This window comes from Camarhynchus parvulus, chromosome 8, assembly GCF_901933205.1.
Source record: "Camarhynchus parvulus chromosome 8, STF_HiC, whole genome shotgun sequence".
NCBI lineage: Eukaryota > Metazoa > Chordata > Aves > Passeriformes > Thraupidae > Camarhynchus > Camarhynchus parvulus.
Genome location: NC_044578.1, coordinates 13,528,083 through 13,547,218, shown reverse-complemented (window position 1 = coordinate 13,547,218; position 19,136 = coordinate 13,528,083).

The following is a 19,136-nucleotide window of genomic DNA, read 5'->3' as shown; positions in this document are numbered from 1 at the left end:
CACCTGGAGTGCCAGGAGCCTCATGGGGTCACAGGGTCTCTCTCCCAGGTTTACAGACCATTGCATACAGGACAAATGTACAATGCTAAACAGTGACTTACTGTCACTGCAAGACTTTGCATTCAGGCTCTGGTTGATTAATTAGGGCTTTTAATAGGGAAAAGAATGGCAACTCAATCTAAACTATAGGTGATGGCAGCAGGCTGACAGCTGATGGAAGGCAGGGTGAGAACAGTGGAATTGAAAGTGGTGCTGGGTTGGTGATAGGCCTTGCTTTCATAAAAGGAGCAGAGAGCAATCTAATAGCTAGGAGGATTTAGTGAGGCTGTGCAGGATCCTTCCTTCACAGTGCTAAGCTGAGGCAGGAAGCTTAGAGACGGAATAGCAAACAGTTTGAATAAAAATGAGCTACAGCTGCTGAGTAGGGAGGTGGTGCCTGCTCCCCATGATATTCCAAGTAAGAAGTAAAACTATGAAAATTAACATTGGGAAATGCAAGACACATAAAAATAACTGGAAAATGTGACTACTCTAAAATTTCTGTTATCTTGGTAGCCGGAAGATGAAGTAGACAAATTATTTGAAAGCTAATTATGTTATAAATAGTTTGGGAGGGATTCTGGTTTAAAATCATACTGTCCCTATAATTTCAACATTTTATTTATAATTGAGAAGCAACTAAATGAAAGAGAAAAGAAAGTGGAACACTGTGATAAATGATGTTCAAGTCTAGAACTTCAGTTAAGCTGGAGTACAGTTATGTTAAACAATATTAATGTTTTGAAGGACTAGGGCAAGAGTAATTTCTGGTTTTTGAGAGACAGTGTAAAGCTTGAAAGAAAAAAACCCACCAACCATATAAAAAGATATCCTTACTGTTTTTTAATAAAAGCCTATATTTAGAAACATTCTGAAACAGGAAAAGAAAAATGCAGAAATCCTTCAGACCCAAGCAGCTGAAACAACTGGTGAAGATCAACATATCTGCCATGTAATGCACGTAAATATTCTCTAGTAACTTGTCACTAAAGCTGTGGCACAGCTGAAAACAAGATTTCCATGCATGAAAAAACACCACGACATTGAAACCAGAACTGGACTTGAAAAATTATAAAGTATTTCTGTCTAACAACATGATAGGATCTAATAAGAGTTTCCATATGATTTTTTTTCTCTTAAGATAAAAACGTCCTAAAGGTTGAGGGGAAATGAAAGTGTTTGGAATAGCTTATTGGTGTTTATCCAGTTATTACTTTCCTGACTAAATATTGCATAAATATAGATATAAAATATAAAGTCTAGAAACTTTTCTATTAAAATTTTACGTCAGTAGACCCTTGATGAAATAAAGATTAGAAGTTTGACATGATTCTAAGAAATTTGTGTGGTTTCTCTGATGCACAAAATAAACATGTAAGCTGTTGGAAGGTATCAGGACTTTGCATTGAAATACTTTTATCTGGCTCAAGATAACTATGCAAAAGAAATTCTAAGTTTTTAGGAAAAAATACCTATCTGGGTGTTACTTTAAATAGTACTCTGATTGAAATGATGATGGTTAGAAAAATAAATCTGACTGATTTCCAGATTTTTTCCAAGATACAATGCCCTTTTAAGGGGAAAATTTGACAGGGAGAAAAAAGATTTTCAATACAGAGCTTCTTTCATTTGAAGTTATGAAGAAACTACCTACACCCCATTATTAACTACAATAAATAACATAACTTCTGAAAAAATCCAGCTACTTGTAAGTAGGAGCTAAGCCGTGTTCTGCAGTTTACAGGTCTGGGTGCATGGTGAAGTTTTTCAGTTTAGCAGCAAAAGCAAAAAATGGTAAAAACCCAAACAAAACAGAAATAGATTATTGAGGGGATGAACTTTTCTACTGATATTTCATAAATGCCTCAGCGTGACATAAGACACATAGACTTACTCTCTCTTTGCCATCCCCTGGGAGCAGAAGAGGGAATTGAATTTACTTTGTCATAGAGAATGAGGCTAAGCCTGGGTAGAGGATGAGAAGAATGATGCAGAGCTTTGGATTTCCCAGAGAAAATCAGGTCAAAGCCATTGTCTTCAACATGACTGGAATCTCAGTTTTAGTTAAATAAATTTTTCACTTTTAGTTAAGTAGATGGGGGGTTCGAGGATACACATTTACCATCTCCACACAATGGGACCCATGGCTGCCCATCCTTCCTTCTAAAAGAAACTCCCAAGATGAAACCAGCCACAGTTTAGAAGTGCTTTTCTAGAACTCCAGGCTGGTTTTAGGCATATGGTGGCCAGCTGTTGTCAGGCTTATGCTGACATGCCAGGATTTGTAATGTTGTGCACAGTGCAAGTTTATCATATTTTACTTTTAGAACAAATTTAGGGGGAATAGAATAGAAAGTAGAAAGAGCAACTATTTTTAAAGTTCTGTATATCATATTTTTTCCAGGCTGTACATTCTCAGAGTTGATATGATCTTGAGCATTTGATTTCAAGGTACTAATTTTTCATGCTCTCCAATATAATTGTGGAAATACAGTGATCATCCTAGAGATAACACCTACATCATTCAGCAAGAGACAACTTCTGGATCAATATCTCTGCTCTTTCAGTGACATGGCTCACGCAAGAATGTATATTTGCAAGGAGGAGATTGTATCTCACAAACAGTATTACTAAAAAATATTGTCCCACCTTCCTCAGAGGTGGGACACAAGGGTTTATGGGTGACAAGGCTAATGTATTCCATTCTTTGTAGAAGATATATATTAGGGAACTATTTCACTTCGCTTTTCATGTACACAGAATCAGCAAAGACTGGCCAGTGTCAGAAGTAAAAGACGGAAAGGAAATGCAGGCATCATCTATTCTATCTCATCCTTCTGCTCTACAGCAAGAGTCTCTTGGGAGAAGGTTGTCATACTGCTTCTTAGAAACCTGCCAGCTGCAAGGATGTCAGAGCTTTCATCCACAGGCTGTTCCAGTGCTTAGTTGTCCAGGGCTTGACCATTGACAACTGCTTCCAAATACATTAAGCCCCCACTGCTGTCACTAAGTATTCATAACTCCTCAAGGAACTATGGAGAAAATCAGTCTTTATACTCCTTGTTGCAATATTTCATGTAATTGAAGAATTCACAGTCTTCAGATTTTTGGTCTCTAAATGGATGAATTCAGCTTTTCCCCCTACCTTTCTGCAAAGCTTAACACTTTCCAAACCCCTCAGCATTTTTGTTGTTCAACTTAAGATTCTCACTAATTCCTCTAGCTCCTTCCTAATGAAGCACTTCAGCCATTACATCATCCAAGGGAAACAATCACTGCTTGTGCTTATGGGTGATGTCTCAGACAAGGCTCCTTTTCTTGTAGCACCTGTATATTATTAATTTGACTTATTTTATTGCTGTGTTGCTCAAACCTTTCTTCAGTGCTGCTGCCAGCACAGTAATTCTCCAGTTTATGTTTGTATATTTGCTGTTTTTCCTTTCTAAATGACGTACTTTATACTTTTTCAATGCTGTTAATACAGAAACACCAAGACTTACTAGAATTATGTATTGCCCATGCAACATTGCCATAAAGCATCACCTGATTCTTAGGTTTAAAGATCATTAATGTTTGTTTACCAGTACCTTGCTATTTTATTTATTGTATTTGTCACTGTGCTCTGCTTTGTATATGCTTATGCTTGCTCATGCATACTTTATGAATATAGAAATTAGATCTCATTAGCTTGGTAATTAGACCAATGACAAACAGCTGTTTGTTTACTGTGCAGGGCAAGATTTCTACAGAATTTCCTTACCTTTTATGCACAACTGTTTGGTATCTCTGTGGCAAAAAAAAAAATATATGGATCTGTAATATCTGCTCTTAATTGTTATTGCCAGCTCAGTACAATATCAGACAGAGAGAAATGAAAGAGAATTGAAGCATCCTTTAGACATCCAAGAAGCCATGATATGATGTGTACTAGTAAAATACTTAGATCTCCCTGCCTTATACTGGAGTTCTGTAGGCTGTACAAACATGCAGAAAGAACTTCCAAAAGACAGCAATGGAATACAGACAGAGGGATGCACAGCAGTATTATATGTCATTTCTCAAAATTGAGTTAGATTGAATGTTAATAACATGCAGAAGCCTCTTGCAATTCAGGTTTTCAGAGCTCCTGCTTGCCCTTAGATTTCAACCCACTTTTGTCTTGGCCCCCTGCTTCCCCCATATACAGCATTCCAAGGACAAGGAGTTCCCTGTGGATTAGTGATGAATCAATCCCTATGATAGAGGAACTAGGCAGAAAAATTAATATTAATCTTTTGAAGGCTACATGATAACAGGTATTTTTTAAGATCAGAATAATACAGTGCTGCAACACCTGGAGAAGTGAAGGCAACAAATCTGTGTGGATATCCACAGTGCTCTGAAAAAGCTCCCAACTGGTGGAACTATTTCTACATTCCTGAGTTCATTGGTTACAGCAGGGCACAGGAACCTGCAAAAAAACCAAACCTAACCAAAATGAAAACCCCAAACAAATAAACAAAAAAACCAACCCAAACAAACAAAAAAACCTATCACCAAGCAAAAATCAGAAACTTACCTTTATTCTCATCTCTCTGAAACAGCATGTGTTGGTTGAATTAACCACCTCTTCATCCTGTAGTATTTGCTGATTATCAAAGTGGGAAGTAACCATTGGATATGCAGACAAATTCTTATGGGTGAAAAAAAAAATAAAAATTGAGGTTGCAGAGAGATCCTTCCCTTTCCTGACTCCCTGGAGAGTTCCAGAAAGTAGAGCAGGGAAATATGAGAAATCCTTGCAGAGAAGGTTTCATAAAATAAACTACATTCTCATTTAAGGCAATACAGAGAAAAGATCAACCTGTTCCTAGATAAACCATTTTTTCAGTTATTTATCCAGCAATAATCTGCTTAGCTAGTTGAGTCTTCAGGTGGTTAACAGCATAAACCAAACACTCACTTAGGTAGGGAGGCCTTTAATCATGTGTTGTCTGTATGCTTTTTCATAATGAAAAATGTCAGGGTTGGAAAGGAATGAAGAATTGCCCATAAGATTATTTGCTAAAAAGTTTATCAGAATCAGGCAATTAGCTGACTATCTCATTAGTCAGATTGCCAAAATGTAATTGGTATTCTGTGTTTTGTGCTGTGATTTTTTTTTTCATTGATTTCTCTGGCCTTTAAGTTTATTTTTAGAAATAGAAAATGTGTCATTCTGGCTGCTTTTTTCATTTCTGAGAAAACAGAATGTCCCACAGTGGGAGAGTTTTCAGGTATTCATCAGCTATTCTTGAAAAAACATATGATCACACCATGGCTGCTCTGAATCTCAGTAGATGAAAGTGGGGAAATAAATTGCAGAATGCTTTAGGATGTGAGGAGTTGAGAAGAATAAGTATATTTGAGTCTATTTTTTATAAATGGTAGCTGTCTTTTCTGAAAAACTTTATCCATATTGCAGGAGAAATCTTTGCTCAGTGATGTAAGATATTTTTATTTAAAATTAAAGTTGTCTGAAAACTAGTTTTTCCAAATCTCAAAGTGCTCCTGAGTATTCTCAAATATTAACAGAAAAGAAAATTTTCAGTATTGATAATTTAAATCTTGGAACAAGTCAAATACTTAGTAAGGGGGACTGTGATTTCAGGACTTTGTATTTCTAAAGTGTTGGTACTCTGACACAATTGACTGGCATGAATTTGACTTTTTCTTGGAAATCAGTGGAAGTCTTATTAATTATAGTATCTTTCTCTCCTTTTTTACTCCTCTGTAAGTTTAATGGATACTCCTCTGGGGAGTGTGTTCATCTCCCCACACCTCAGACTCTGAAGTCCAAATACAGGGAAAAGAGAGGCTTTTAGAGGAGAAGGCAGAGAGGCCAGAGCTGCGCTCATCCTCTGCTGAGTGAGGTCTGCTAGGAGATGTATGCAACATTAGGCTTTAATGCTTGTCCATGTCCTGCCTGAAAGTACTTCTCTGGTTTGAGCATGATTTAACAGCTATGTTCAATTCAGTTACAAAATCTGTTGTGTGGATGGCTTGGGAGTGTGCTGTCAAATAGCAAATGAGTGACCAGGAGCTGGCCTGGAGATAAGGGGCTTCTCTGTAGCTGTCTCTGGCTTCCTGCTGATCTCTAGGATTCCCTGACAGGATTTCAGAGACTGTGGAAGACCTTATAAGCAGTAAAACAATTGAGAAGTATTATTTTGCAGGTATTTTCTCTCCTTGGCATTTAATTTTCCTTGGCATTTAGTTAATAATTAACATTATTTATCAGAATGTGATTTAAATTTGTACTATTAAATGCAACAAAATTTCCCCAAAATGTTCCGGAGCTATTGCTTTTAGTCATATCATTCTATTCTCTGTGCATTTCCCCCAATTACTCAAAATATGTGTGTGCACAGGTTCACAAAGTGTTCCTTTCTATCTTGCAAGCTCTTGTTCTCCTAATAAACTCATTTAAAACTTGCATTCTGTGAGAGTTGTTTATAAGATACAAAGCAAAATTAAAAGAAACTATTTCTTAGATGATCTCTGTGACAAACCAAAATTAAGTAACAATTTCAACATTAGTTAGCTGGCAAGAAAGCATATAATCTTTGAGACAGTGAAAATTTAAAAATTTAGGAGACCAGTGACATTTACAAAATATGTGGAACTCAAAAAATGAATTATTTGTTGCGATCTATTTTCTCAAGGCTTATTAGTATTGATATTGGCTGCTATGTTGTAAGTAGGGAGTTGCTGCATATCTAAGAGTTGATTACATGCAGCAGGGGATGGAGGCATGGTTTCCTGAAAGCATGATTGTGTGGTCATTTTTCTGTATTAGAATATCTCCTATGTTATTTTCCAGGCTGTGCTCCTATTTCCAAAGCAATACTTAATTCCAAACTTACAGATTTCAATTAATAAGTATTTTGTGGGGAAGTCTAACTAGCCTTTATGACTGCATGTAAATCAGGTAAGTTCCTTAGCTTTCATTGTCTGTGGTATGTCTCATCATTGCAAATGATGTAGTGCAGGATAATGACATTGGACAGGTTCCCTCCCTTTGTGGTACTGATAATGTGTGGTGGGTATGTTGGCCCTGCAGTAGATGATGCACTGACAAAGTCCCATCTCATGGAGTAGCAGTACAAAGTGTGGAAGCAGAGGTCCACCTTCACTGGAGGAGGAATTCAGGGAAATTCTAAGCTAGAGGTTACACAGCTAGCATAGCCCTGGTTACAGGCTCAGGGAAGGACCTCCAAACTGAAGGTAGGAGAACATGAGTGGAGTTGCTGTCTGCCCACTGTTTCATCTAATAAACCAATGATGGAAACAGCTCAGTGGAAATCAGTTGTGCTACAAATTCCTGATTCAAAAAATAATCAGTAGTCAACAGGAGTAGGGCAAATTGACAGGACTCCACTGTATCTTAGAAGCAAAGTCAAATTAAGCAACATTTTACTATGAGAAGGTAATTGCTGCAACTGACTGTAGAAAGACTCCAGTCCTTATGGTCTTTGCACCGTGAGGTTCTGCATGTGGCCACAACTTCAAAAGAATGTATTTAAATTTCTTGTATCTTGTAGGAGGCAGGGCTGTGAAGTCAGAATTCCTGCTATTACTGTTGATGATAGATCCTGGGTACTACAGTCTGGCTGCTTGCCATTAATGAAATGATAATTAATGAAAAGGAAATCTCATTGTAGGGAGCAGAGATTGGATCAAACAAAAATCCTGGAAAGACACATTGTGAAGTCACCACATTAGGAGGTGAACATTGGTCCAAAGAAGAGCACAGCAGGTGAAAGAGAAGAAGATGCACGAGCTGTTAATGTGGTCTTTTGGACAGCTTTACTTTGAAGGGAGTATGTAATTTATGTGCAATTATGAAGAAAGCTGTGAATAGCCACTGCTGGAAAAAAGGGAAATTGGGACTTTTTAATTGCCATACTCCCTTCTACTTTAAGAAGTGACAGGTCACATTCCAGTGGGAGAGTTGTGGTTTCTGCTACAAGATCTATAAACACCCCAAAAAGTTTATGGCAAGTGAAAGAACTGTGAAATTTCCCTCTGCTCTCTCCTTTCAAATTTATAACCTGAAAAATGATCCTGTACAGTGCTGTGGGAGAGATGAGTATTAAAAGCATTTTGCAAGGCAGAAAGATTTCTCTGGATTGGGATTCCTTTATGTAATGAATCTCCATCCAAGCATGACCCTAAAAAAATTATGGAAGATTTATCTTTTGATCCGTACTAGTTTAGCTCATGATTCTGTATATTTTATATCTCACACTACTCTCTGCTGATGAAAGTTTATAAAGGTCCAAAATTTTGTGGCAGGGATGACAGAACAGGAGATGAAGGATCATATATGTTACTATTTCTTCATATCTGCATTTGGCTGGTAATACTGTGCTTCTTGCATGTTGACTTCACGGGCTGGGCATGGTTAAAGTACTAGGAAAGGAGACGTGTCCTTGGATGTAAGGTTGAAAAAATGCAAATGATGAATTTCTAGTTGTGAAGTGAATTGAATTTCAGTAAGGGTTGGATGGCTTTAGAGAAAATCCAGGTTGGCGTCTTTGGCAAACTCTGCATCTACAAAGGCACCCTCAAAAAAAAGGGAGAAAGTCCCTAAAAAGCTAATTACCTGATACGTATTCCTAGCAGGGATTGTCTCTTTGTTTTCTGAGAGGGCATAATGGGAACCTGATTCTTGGCTGAGTTTTGAAGGCAATACAAGAATATAAATAAAATATTAATAGTTCTGCACAAAAGGAATGTCAGTATTATTGTAGACCTTTTGCAAAGTAATTCATTCCATAAATTAACTTTTTCTTTTTGATAAAGGAATGACAGGACTGTCTTTTCTATAAATAAATATCTTGATTTTTTTAGATAGTCCATCTAAATAAATTTTAGCTATGCATTAATTTAATAGTAATCCCATTTTTTTATTATATTTGTTATATTTTTATCACATCTGATGTCAACCTCAAATGAGCTGGTTCAAATGCCTAGATAGGAAATCAGTCCTGCCCTGAAAAGCTGGCAAACTAGACCTTACCAGTAAAAACATCTGTATACCGCAGAGCATATGTGGGCCTCCCAGGAAGACAGCACACTCCAAACCATGGGGTGAATCTGCTGTTGCCAGTGGCCTCTGTGCAGAACAACAGGAGGTTTCAGGTGAAAGATGGTATGGCTGCACTGCGGAAGTTATTTCAGCACTGTGATGTTGGCACATGCAAGGGAAAGGGAAAGAGAATCCTTTTTTTGCTTAACTGTCTCGAATTGTCAAATACTTACAAAGAATATGGAAAGGACTGGAAAACAAATTTAGAGAATGGGATAGCAGCCTTGAAATATGCTTTGTGAAAGGTGTTTGGATGGGGTAAGCGTCATGGAGGGTGAAAGGAAGGTTACAAGTGGAAATGGAAGAAAACACCAAGTCCATCTCTTGCAGGTAGCTGTGTTCCTTTTCAGGTGCCATTCCAACTAGCAAAGCTACTGCTGCATTCATAGTTTTCATAAAGCTTTAGAAAGTTTCAAGGTGAAAGGTGTTAAAAATGAAAGAAGATTATTACTGCTATTACTGCTTTCCCTATGCTCTTTGCTCAGAATTATCGTCTAGAGTTTTTTCTTTCTTTCCGCAGTAATTTTCAGTCCCAAACAAGCCCCTACTTTTTCTGCTCAGACTGAGATAGGACTGAGGACGATTCTTGCCTGGAAAATACAACAATCTGACTATGAGAATTATTATAGCATCAGAATATATATATTGTATATAGTGTCAGTGGGGAAAGTAAAAAAAAAAATTAAGAACTACTTGATTTCCCTTGTGAATTCTAGTTTCATTTATGTGAGATGTAATTAATTCATCATTGAAAATCTATGCAGTGGAACAACTAAAACTTGTCTTACACTGTGCTTTCCAAAGCATGAGGGAATCAGCTTCATGCAGGCTTTTGTTTTGTTTTTATGACAATCAAAGTGTACTCCAGAGTTTATTAAGTATTCTTCATACAGAGAAACTAACCTTCATGGCAGCAACGGTAATCAATAGTTTATTTTGCAGATTAATTTTTTATCACCATTCAAGATGATGGGTACATTTCTATCCTGTGTTCCAATGTGGAGCTGCTCTTCACCTGAGACTTGTCCCTAGATTTGGATCTATAGATGGACAAAGGCATGAGCTGCCTGACAGAGGGGTGAGAAGGGATGCTTAGCATTGACTGGCTGAACTTGTGACACTCCTTATCACTTAGCTGCCCTGTGCTCCTGATGCTACTGGAGATACAGGGTAGCCCTGCTGTGCCATGGCAATGAGCAGGAACCCAGCCTCTCTTCCCTGCAGAGCCATAACCATTTTATGTCTTCCCTATACTGACAGCTTCCCCTTGCTTGCTGGGAGGCTGAGCAGGTAACAGCATTTTCCTGTGATGGGGAGACTGGGTTTTCTCTCTGTGAGATGAGAGGAAGAAGAATATTTTTAATACTGGGGGAAGAATGAATAAAGGGGATATCTATGTCCTTATACACACAAGCAAGTCCATATAGCAATTAAGTGATACTATGAATCCTAGTTATCCCAAAATTTTTCTTCACATGATAATATTATAGAATACTCAAGCCTGATTAATTTTTCTGGATATTAGGTAACTGACCAGTAAGTATTTGCATATTGAAACTAGCCTCAACCCTGCTGTCTCTTCCCCAGTCATATTTTCAGGTTTAAAGAAGCACTTGGGATTATTATAGGGTTTTGCAGGTAGGAATTAGACAAGGGTACAAAACTGTACAAAATCAGTTTTATTTATAGTATGTGGAAACTGAGCTAATCCTGTGGTCAGTCAATTCCAGATGCTGGGGCTTTAGTTAAAATAAATCATGGTATTCACACAATAATAGCAATGAAACAGGAAAGAAGATGCAAGTTAAGAATATAGAGAAAATAATATAGTCAAAGGAAGAAAAGAAATGAGTAAAGGAAAGGAGAAGGAATGTAATACCATAAAGAAAAATCTGTTATATAAAATCTAGTTTTTAGAGATATAACAGAAACTTTTCAAATAAAACTTGTTTAAGTAATAACATAATCACACAGTGTAGGTGGAGTAAAAAAGGAATTTTTTTTGGCATCTGTTTCAGTTTATCCTCTATGCTGGATACCACAGAGAAATCCCTTCAAAGGATCACTTTAGTTCATAGACAACATGTATGATTTTTTTGCTGTATGCTCCAAGACTGTATCAATAACTGCGTACTTCAATAAAAATATGTCTTCAGAGAATTGTTCAGTCCTCTCCATATCCTTCCTCAGAGGGCTTTATTTCCTTCTTAACTCTTCCCCTATTTTACTTGGTCGTTTATGGACTGCTAGAAAGATGATGCCTAAGCTGTTTCCTTCTTGTAGTTCAGCCTTTCTGATTGAAAGTGCATGGAAAATGTAGGAGTGCATAACAGTCATCTGCTCATATACTAGTGGACATGCCAGAACAGACTTAATACTGCAGCAGTCAAGAGCAATGGTAGTTATTATATTGAAATTCACAGGGGAAAAATCTAATCCTTTGCTAGATTTTAGACATCCTGTCAGAGAACTGATGTTTCCAATCGCATGCTGCACCAAACTCAGGTCTGGCATACAATTTTCTTCAAGAAATTCCTAAAGTAAGTAATCAGCTAAACTCCTGTATTTCTGTAACAGTTGGCATTTTTTTGTAGAAGTCTATGTGTTAAATTTCATGGACCAAGTGAGCCCCAACAGTCAAAGCCAAAAATGTTATACATGGGTATTCAAACAATATGAAAGGATTCTATTTCAGGAATCTTTATCTGTTTAATTCCATAGTAATCTCTAAACATTTTTCCCTCTTTAAAAAAGCAAAGGGAATTTTTTAAAAAAATATTGAACATCTTTAAAAACCTGTTTCAACCACAGGTGCTAGCCAGCATTGAATCATGCACTTAATTAAGGGAAATAAGTCTAATTCAGAGCTGCTGTTCCTAACATTAGTAGTAGCTTGAAGCTTCAAGACCAGAGTTTTGAGCACACTTAGACTAACTTTTCTGTCAAGAAGGGCTATTCTTTAGAAAACATTGGACTTTCTACTGAAAGATAAGGTAAGGCTGGCAAAGTTTTCCTCTACCTCCAAAACACATGGCTAAAATTTTTAAGATATATTTATCTTAGGAGTTTATAATTTTGACAAAAATTGTTGCAATGTTAAAGCTTTTCTGTCTCATACTAATACCACAAATATCCAAAAAGGTCTGGTTAGGTTGAAGGCCCAGAGTTTCTGGTTTCTGTCTGGGAGATCACTATGGAACAGATCAAATGAGGAGTGCAGCTTTTCTTCTTGGTGGCGCTGGTATGAGACATAGGAATTTCTGGCTAATGTGACAAGAAAGCTAAGTGGTATAATAAAATTGAATGGGGAAGAATAATGTCAGGCTTGATTTAAGGAATTCAATGCAGAAAAACCCAACATACTGCTTACACAGCTTCTCCTTAGCTGCCTGAGGTCTTGCTGCAGCTTTGGATTTATCTTTTTTGTTTCTTTGCCTGAAAAACCTGAAGTCCAAAGTCTGAGTTTAGTTTTGTAAGCTATAGGACCTGACTCTTCTCAGCTGGCAGGGCTATGTGTGTGTACCCATGGTGACACCCTTCTTTCTGTAAGGTTTGGGCCTCTCACCCATTCTCCCCAGAGCTTTTCTCTGTGGCTGCACTGTGGGAAGGCTCAGATGCCATTAGACATCAGTGGGGTCTCTCATGATGCTAGATAACTGCAGGAGCAATTATAATTTATGGAATAGTGCAGACTTTCTTAAGAAAATAATGAATTTTAGAGTAGGAAGAAGTTTTACTTGCCATTCAGTACTACACCTGTAGGAGAAAAAAAGCAAAGAAAACCAGTGAAATACAATGGAAAAGATAGACCTTAACAAATTACAAAGCTTTGTTCAATTATAAACAGTAAAAAAGCAATTAGCCTTCTGAAACCAAGCCCCCCAAAATGCCCCTGGCAGTGGAGATGCGTAGCATAAGCAAGATTTAGGAAAGAAAACAAACTGGTAGTGAAAGAGTTTTTTGCTTTTTATAATAAAAAAAAAAGAAAAAAAAAGAAAGAATGGATTGGTAAGACACACCAGACCTTTCCCCATGTGCTCATCAAGCTCCTCTGTGCTGTGTCCCAGGGTAAGCAACTGGGTGGCCTGCAGCTTGAACAGCCTTTTGGGCTCTGGGAATTACCTGGAATGTGTCTTATGGGAAAGAAAGTCAAGTAGAGCTGCAGGAATACTTTATTTTGCTAGATTTAACAGTTGCAGTTAATGAATTTCCAGCTTGGATCCAAGTAAGCCAGTCAAGAGCCGGCTATCCCCCATCAGCCTGTTCCTTTGTCCAGGATGAGCAGACACCACATCTGCTGGCTGGGGTTTGGTGCTGAGGGTCTCAGGAGGTCTCCCCAGCACACTGGCACAGCTCCCCAGCACATTGGCACAGCTTTGTGCCATGGCTATGCTGGGCAGGGCTGGAGCTGTTGCTTTAGTCGTGCCAATAGCATGTGGTGCAGCACATCCTGATCTCTGGGCCTCTTTCTTTCTGAAGGAGGTCTGTCTTGTTCCCATTCCAGACTGACCAGCCCCTTGTAGCAGCTACTCTGGGGTTGTTTGATCTCCCCCAAATAATCTGTCTTTTGATGAAGTGGGACCCCTTGATAGAAGCAGCAGTTTCATTCCTCGCACTGTCCCCTGTGACCTGTGGCTGCTCTGCTGATTCATCACCATATATTATATGAGACAATTGTTTCCATGTTTAAGCCAGTAATTAGCCTTTTTTGCCATAAATCTGAGTTTGATTTCATTTTCAACTTCACTATGCAGCCAAGACGTTTCTCATGTGCTCTCCTCTTCCTCAAAAGAACTTGTATTTATTTTTTTTAGGAGAGGATGGTGAGAGAAATGAATTGGACAAGGTGTTTATGAGACATGCCAGTCTAAAAAATGCAGTGTTTTACATTGTTTGAATATTGTTTGATTTACTACTTTATTTACTACATAGCAGTTGAAAAACAACCTGACCCATCAACCCTGGGAGTATTTTTTATATAGCTGTGAAAAGATGGGTGCCTTTTGCTCTACCTGGAAGATTATCTGGCTATTCTCAGAGTTGCATAGTGTGAAGATTATAAGCAGAAGATCTCTGTGCAGGGAAAGCTGTCTGCTGTCACACTTGGCAGAAAGCAGAGACTTGAAAAAAGAGGGAAAGAAGTGAGGGAAAAAGGAGATATTTTCATAGTCCATATTTAAATGTTTCTTAGAAATATTGCTAGGTGGTTATCTCATTAGAGCAGCAGCCAGTTTTATCCACTTACCACTTTACCAGGACTAAAATCTTACTAATGTTTTTTATATGTATTATCAGCCAAATACAAGGGTTCAAAGTTTTCCATTGTTTTATGTAGCTAATCATCTCATTAAAAAGGTCTCATACTAACCAGTTAAGCCCACTCTGATAAGCCTCCAAAGTCTTAGATGACATTTCAGATAATATAGTGTAATTTGACATTGAGCTGTGGGAATTTAACTGGGGGAGAAACCTCAAACTAGCAATTTAGCCAGGGCTAGGAGTAATTGTAATTACAGATTTTCAGGCTGAGCTATGTGAATCATCCCAGAAAGATACAGGGCAGAGCTGGGAGTCTGTTTCTAGCAAGTCATGTGCATGAGCAGGGAAAAATTAGGAGCTGTCCGCTGCCCTGTTTTTCTGCAGGTAGTGACAAGAATTGTCTGGAAAATTTTTGACTGTATCAATGTGCAGACAGCGATAGGAACTGGACACTGGCTTGTGACCACTTGCAAGCAGGCAATGCTATGGATACCAGTTTTTGGCTACATCTCCAGATGTAAGGGGAAAGAAGAGACAAAGGCATGCTTTCTCTGGTGGGACTCAGTGTTGCATGGAGCTAAAACGAAAGAAAATTATCAGTGGAGAATGGAAAATGCAAAAAACCTCTTTGGGAATGACCGGACTGGGCTATATGCTCTAAGGAGGTTGGCCTGAGGCAGATTTCTCATTTCTTTTAAGCAACATCAAGAATCAGTGACATCCAGAGATCTAGGGGCAGGTGCAGCCCAACTCCATTAGTTTTTTATTGCAGGACATGTAGACGTGGCACTTAAGGACAAGATCCAGTGGTGTACTTGGCAGGGTTAGATTTATGGTTGGACTCAATGATCTTTAAGGTCTTTTAAATGATTCTATTCAATGATTTTATTATTAAAGGAAAAGAAGACAAACAAGTTACTTAAGCCCATCATGAAGATCATTGCTTAAAGGATTTTTTCTGGCAGACATTATCTTGACAACAGATTTATGCTGATAAGAAAATAAACTCTATGGAGTCTTTGTTCCTCACTTAAGAGGGAGGAAGGAAAAGGGGAGAACACCCTGTTGGAACTTCTGTGAGCAGCTATAGAGTAAGAAGCAGAAAATATTTGGCTGCAAAAGCTGTTGCAAAGCACACCATGGCACTCCATATCTATCATACGTGCAAATTTGCTGTTGATATATATGGAGAGGGTGATGACGCTTTGTGAATGGAAACCCGATATTCTTCAGGCTGGTGAAAGAATAAGAAAAATCTGAGAAAAGTAATGAATAACAGTAGCTGTGAATGTCATGTTTTAGATTATATTTAAATCTGTCTTTCCATTTGCTGTGTTCACAATGCTCAAGACACAGAAGTTAATCACAGATTGTGCTGCCATTTTTAATTGTCTTTTTCTAAGATAAGCAGTGTTTATTAACTATGATGTAAGGCATATAAACTCTCATGTGAAGCTTCTGATGCTAGTTTACCTCTTTAGCCCTCAGTAAGGTGCCACATGGGTAGTTTTATTGGGTTTATCTGCATGTAATTGCTGGCAACCCGTCCACTCCCTATCATGTTTTTTTTTTCCCCAGGGCATTACTGAAAATAGCTCACAGGATTCTTCTCAACTGATCTTTTAAATCAGCTGTTTCCAACTCTTGCTGTTATTCTGGTCTTAAAACCCAGAATCTCTTTATGGCTCTCTGCTGGTTGAGTTTCTGTTATGGTTTCTATATTTTCCCAAAATTTAATCAGTTTTTTTCAAAGCAGTGGAATTTCAGTGGATAACTCTGCCATGTCTAGATTATCATGCCTTTCTGCAACTTTGTTTTCCCTAAATGTGAAAGTTCTTGATTGTGGGAGTCATAGCACCAAATTCATCATTAAATAAACTTTAGTTCATAATTTACAGCCTTCCTGCTGGTAATGCAGATATACTTCTTGCATGTGAACCCATGTGTGTTGGAACTGCTGTAGTAGTCAGGCTACTTCTGCTTGACAATGGCACATCTTGTCAACCAGCTCGATCTTCCACAACACAGCAGCAGTCATCCCAGTCCGGGAGCTCACAACCTAGAGCCTAAAATCCAAGTTAATTTTGGCTCTTCAAGGGCAGGCAGAAGAATGGAACGAGACGTTTCTAATCGTAAAATGCTTCTGCATGACCACAATCTGAGTTCTGCATTTGCCAAACGCTTCCTTTGCAGCAACATTTCATTTCTGGGTAATATTCCATTTCAGTTAACCGTGCTGATCAGCATCTTGGGTCTCTTATTTCATGAAATAAAACTTAGCACGAGTTACAGCTACTAAAAAGGGAGAGAGGAAAGAGAATAACTTCTGCTTACATGAATTGGACAATTATCTCTTTAACAAAAAGAGGAATTTACTGTTCAGCTTTACAAATATGGTAACAATTATTTATAATCATGAAACTGATTTGAAATGCTTACTGAGTGGTAGATGGTTTCATATTCATTGCCTTTATTGTTCTGTCTTGCCCATGAATCAAAGCAGAATTTCAGGGCTGTCTTTTCTGCCTGGTTCATTATCTACAGACTGTGGCATATCAAGAGAATGTGCTTACTTTCATGTAAAGTATAAAGAAATCAAACTTCAAGCTGTTTCTATTTTGAGGATTTAAAGACAGGACCCAATTCTTAGTTTTTTCTCTTTTTATTTTTTCTTGCAAAGTATTTTACGACATTAATAAGGATTTCTGATAAGCAGCATTGCTACTGATATTGCCAGACACAACTGATGAAAAGTAGTACTAAATTGTTCATTAGATTTGGTTCAGATAAATTCTGTGTGAGAAATGTATTTATGAAAGACTGGCTTTCCCCAAAAGATGGTACACTTCAGGAAATATTTTGGTGTATCTGGACATGATCAGGTTTCTTGGCAGAGAGGCTGTGGTAGTGTGCCATGAAGGGAGGAGTTAATTCTTATCTGAAGTAGAGCATGTGCTTTCTTAAATAGAGAGAAAGGTTTTTATTGGTGGTGCCTACTGCATTTCCTACTACTGTGGCAGAAATCTCCTCAAAGAATCCCAGCAAGTTAGCAAACCATGAACCTCAAGCTCTCTCCTCTCTCTACTCTTATACCGTCAATCCTTAATCACGCTGTGCTTCTTCAAGTGTTTTCCCATTTGATATTCTAGAGTTTCTCCCCACTTTGTATCAAGGTAACTGGTCTATGGTTTCCTGTTATGTCTCCAGGCACTTTTAAAAGAACTTTGTTATGTTAGCCACTTTCCAGTCCCCAGGGGTCTCTTCTGAACTAAATGAGCTTGCGAATGTGCCTGCTAATTCCTTAGTTTCCCTCTCCACCTCCTTAGCAAGTATGGATATATGTCTGGCCATGGTTTTTAAGACTGCCTAAGCATTTTTGTAAAACCACTACCATTAGAGACTTAACAACAGAAAAATCTTTCTCCTTCACCAGCAAACTCTTCACCTCTTCATAGAAGAGGCAAGCACAACACATTCTTCACTTTTATTTTGTTTTTACCTCATATTATTAAAAAGGATTTGCATTCCCTTGTACCTGTTCAGTGCACAGTAAATCTGCTGTGAGTGAGGAAGGAGTAGACAGAATAGGCACAATCATCTCGTTATCCATCTATAACAGTAGCTTTCACTGTACCTCGTGGTGTTCACATTTTGTTTTCCTTGCTGTGGATGAGAAATGCTGTGAGGCAGGAGTGATTAGTGACATTCTCAGTCACCTCAGGCACCTCTCTGCCTCGGAGCCCCGGTGCCACCTGCTCAACTGTGCCTGTCACACCCAGGCTCACCCCTGCCTGGGAAGGGCAAGGCAGCCCAGGGCCCTTTCTGTGATGAGCTGGGACAAGGCCAGGCCCTTTGTGGGAGCCTGGGCTGATGGTCACACCATGGGGTGGCCTGTCTAATCCACTGATACAGACTTGTTCTTTAAAGTTCTATTTTTTTTTTATATTTTATTAAAGTTTATGAATATTTTGCTGCATTTTTTATTGTCACTTTGAGCCTAATTAGATATTTCATCTTTTCATGGATAACCTTTTCCTCTTTGTGCTCTATGAAAAGTACAACTTACCAATGTAAATATCAGAGTTATAATGTAAAAATCAAAGTTACAGTTGCTTGTGAGAAGTGTACTGACATAAGTGCACTGTCATGGGTTCTCATGATGAACACCTGAGCATTATTCTAGATAGAAATGTGGGGGAAGCAATATATTGATGAGAAACAACTGGTGAGAAGGAGTAAATATAATCTGTCTCATATGGGCAAAATCTATTTGATTTTCTGAATACCATTTAGATGTAAGGGAAAAATATGCTCATATGTGGTTATGGTCAAGATATCCTGAAGTATGGATTGTTTTCTATAAGCTGTTTCTCACACACATTAAAAGCTGTCAATTCTTATGTGTTTTCCTTACTGATGCTTGGACAATTATACTTCTGTAATATGACAACATTCATTCTTTCAAACACATATTCCATATCTTTATTAATCAGAGACAGGGGAATAAATCTAAATTTTCTTATTGAATTGATGCTAAAATGGAAGGATGAAACATGCTAGAAAGACAAAGAAATAATGAAATGGCATCTACAGATAATCAAACCATACCCCATAAATATTAAAACTACATTCCTCTTGGAAACATGCAAGCAATATGTTTGCAGAAAAATTTTGAAAAGCAGAAAATTTCCTGCAATTCTGAAGAGGGAAAAGAGGGGTGCAGTTA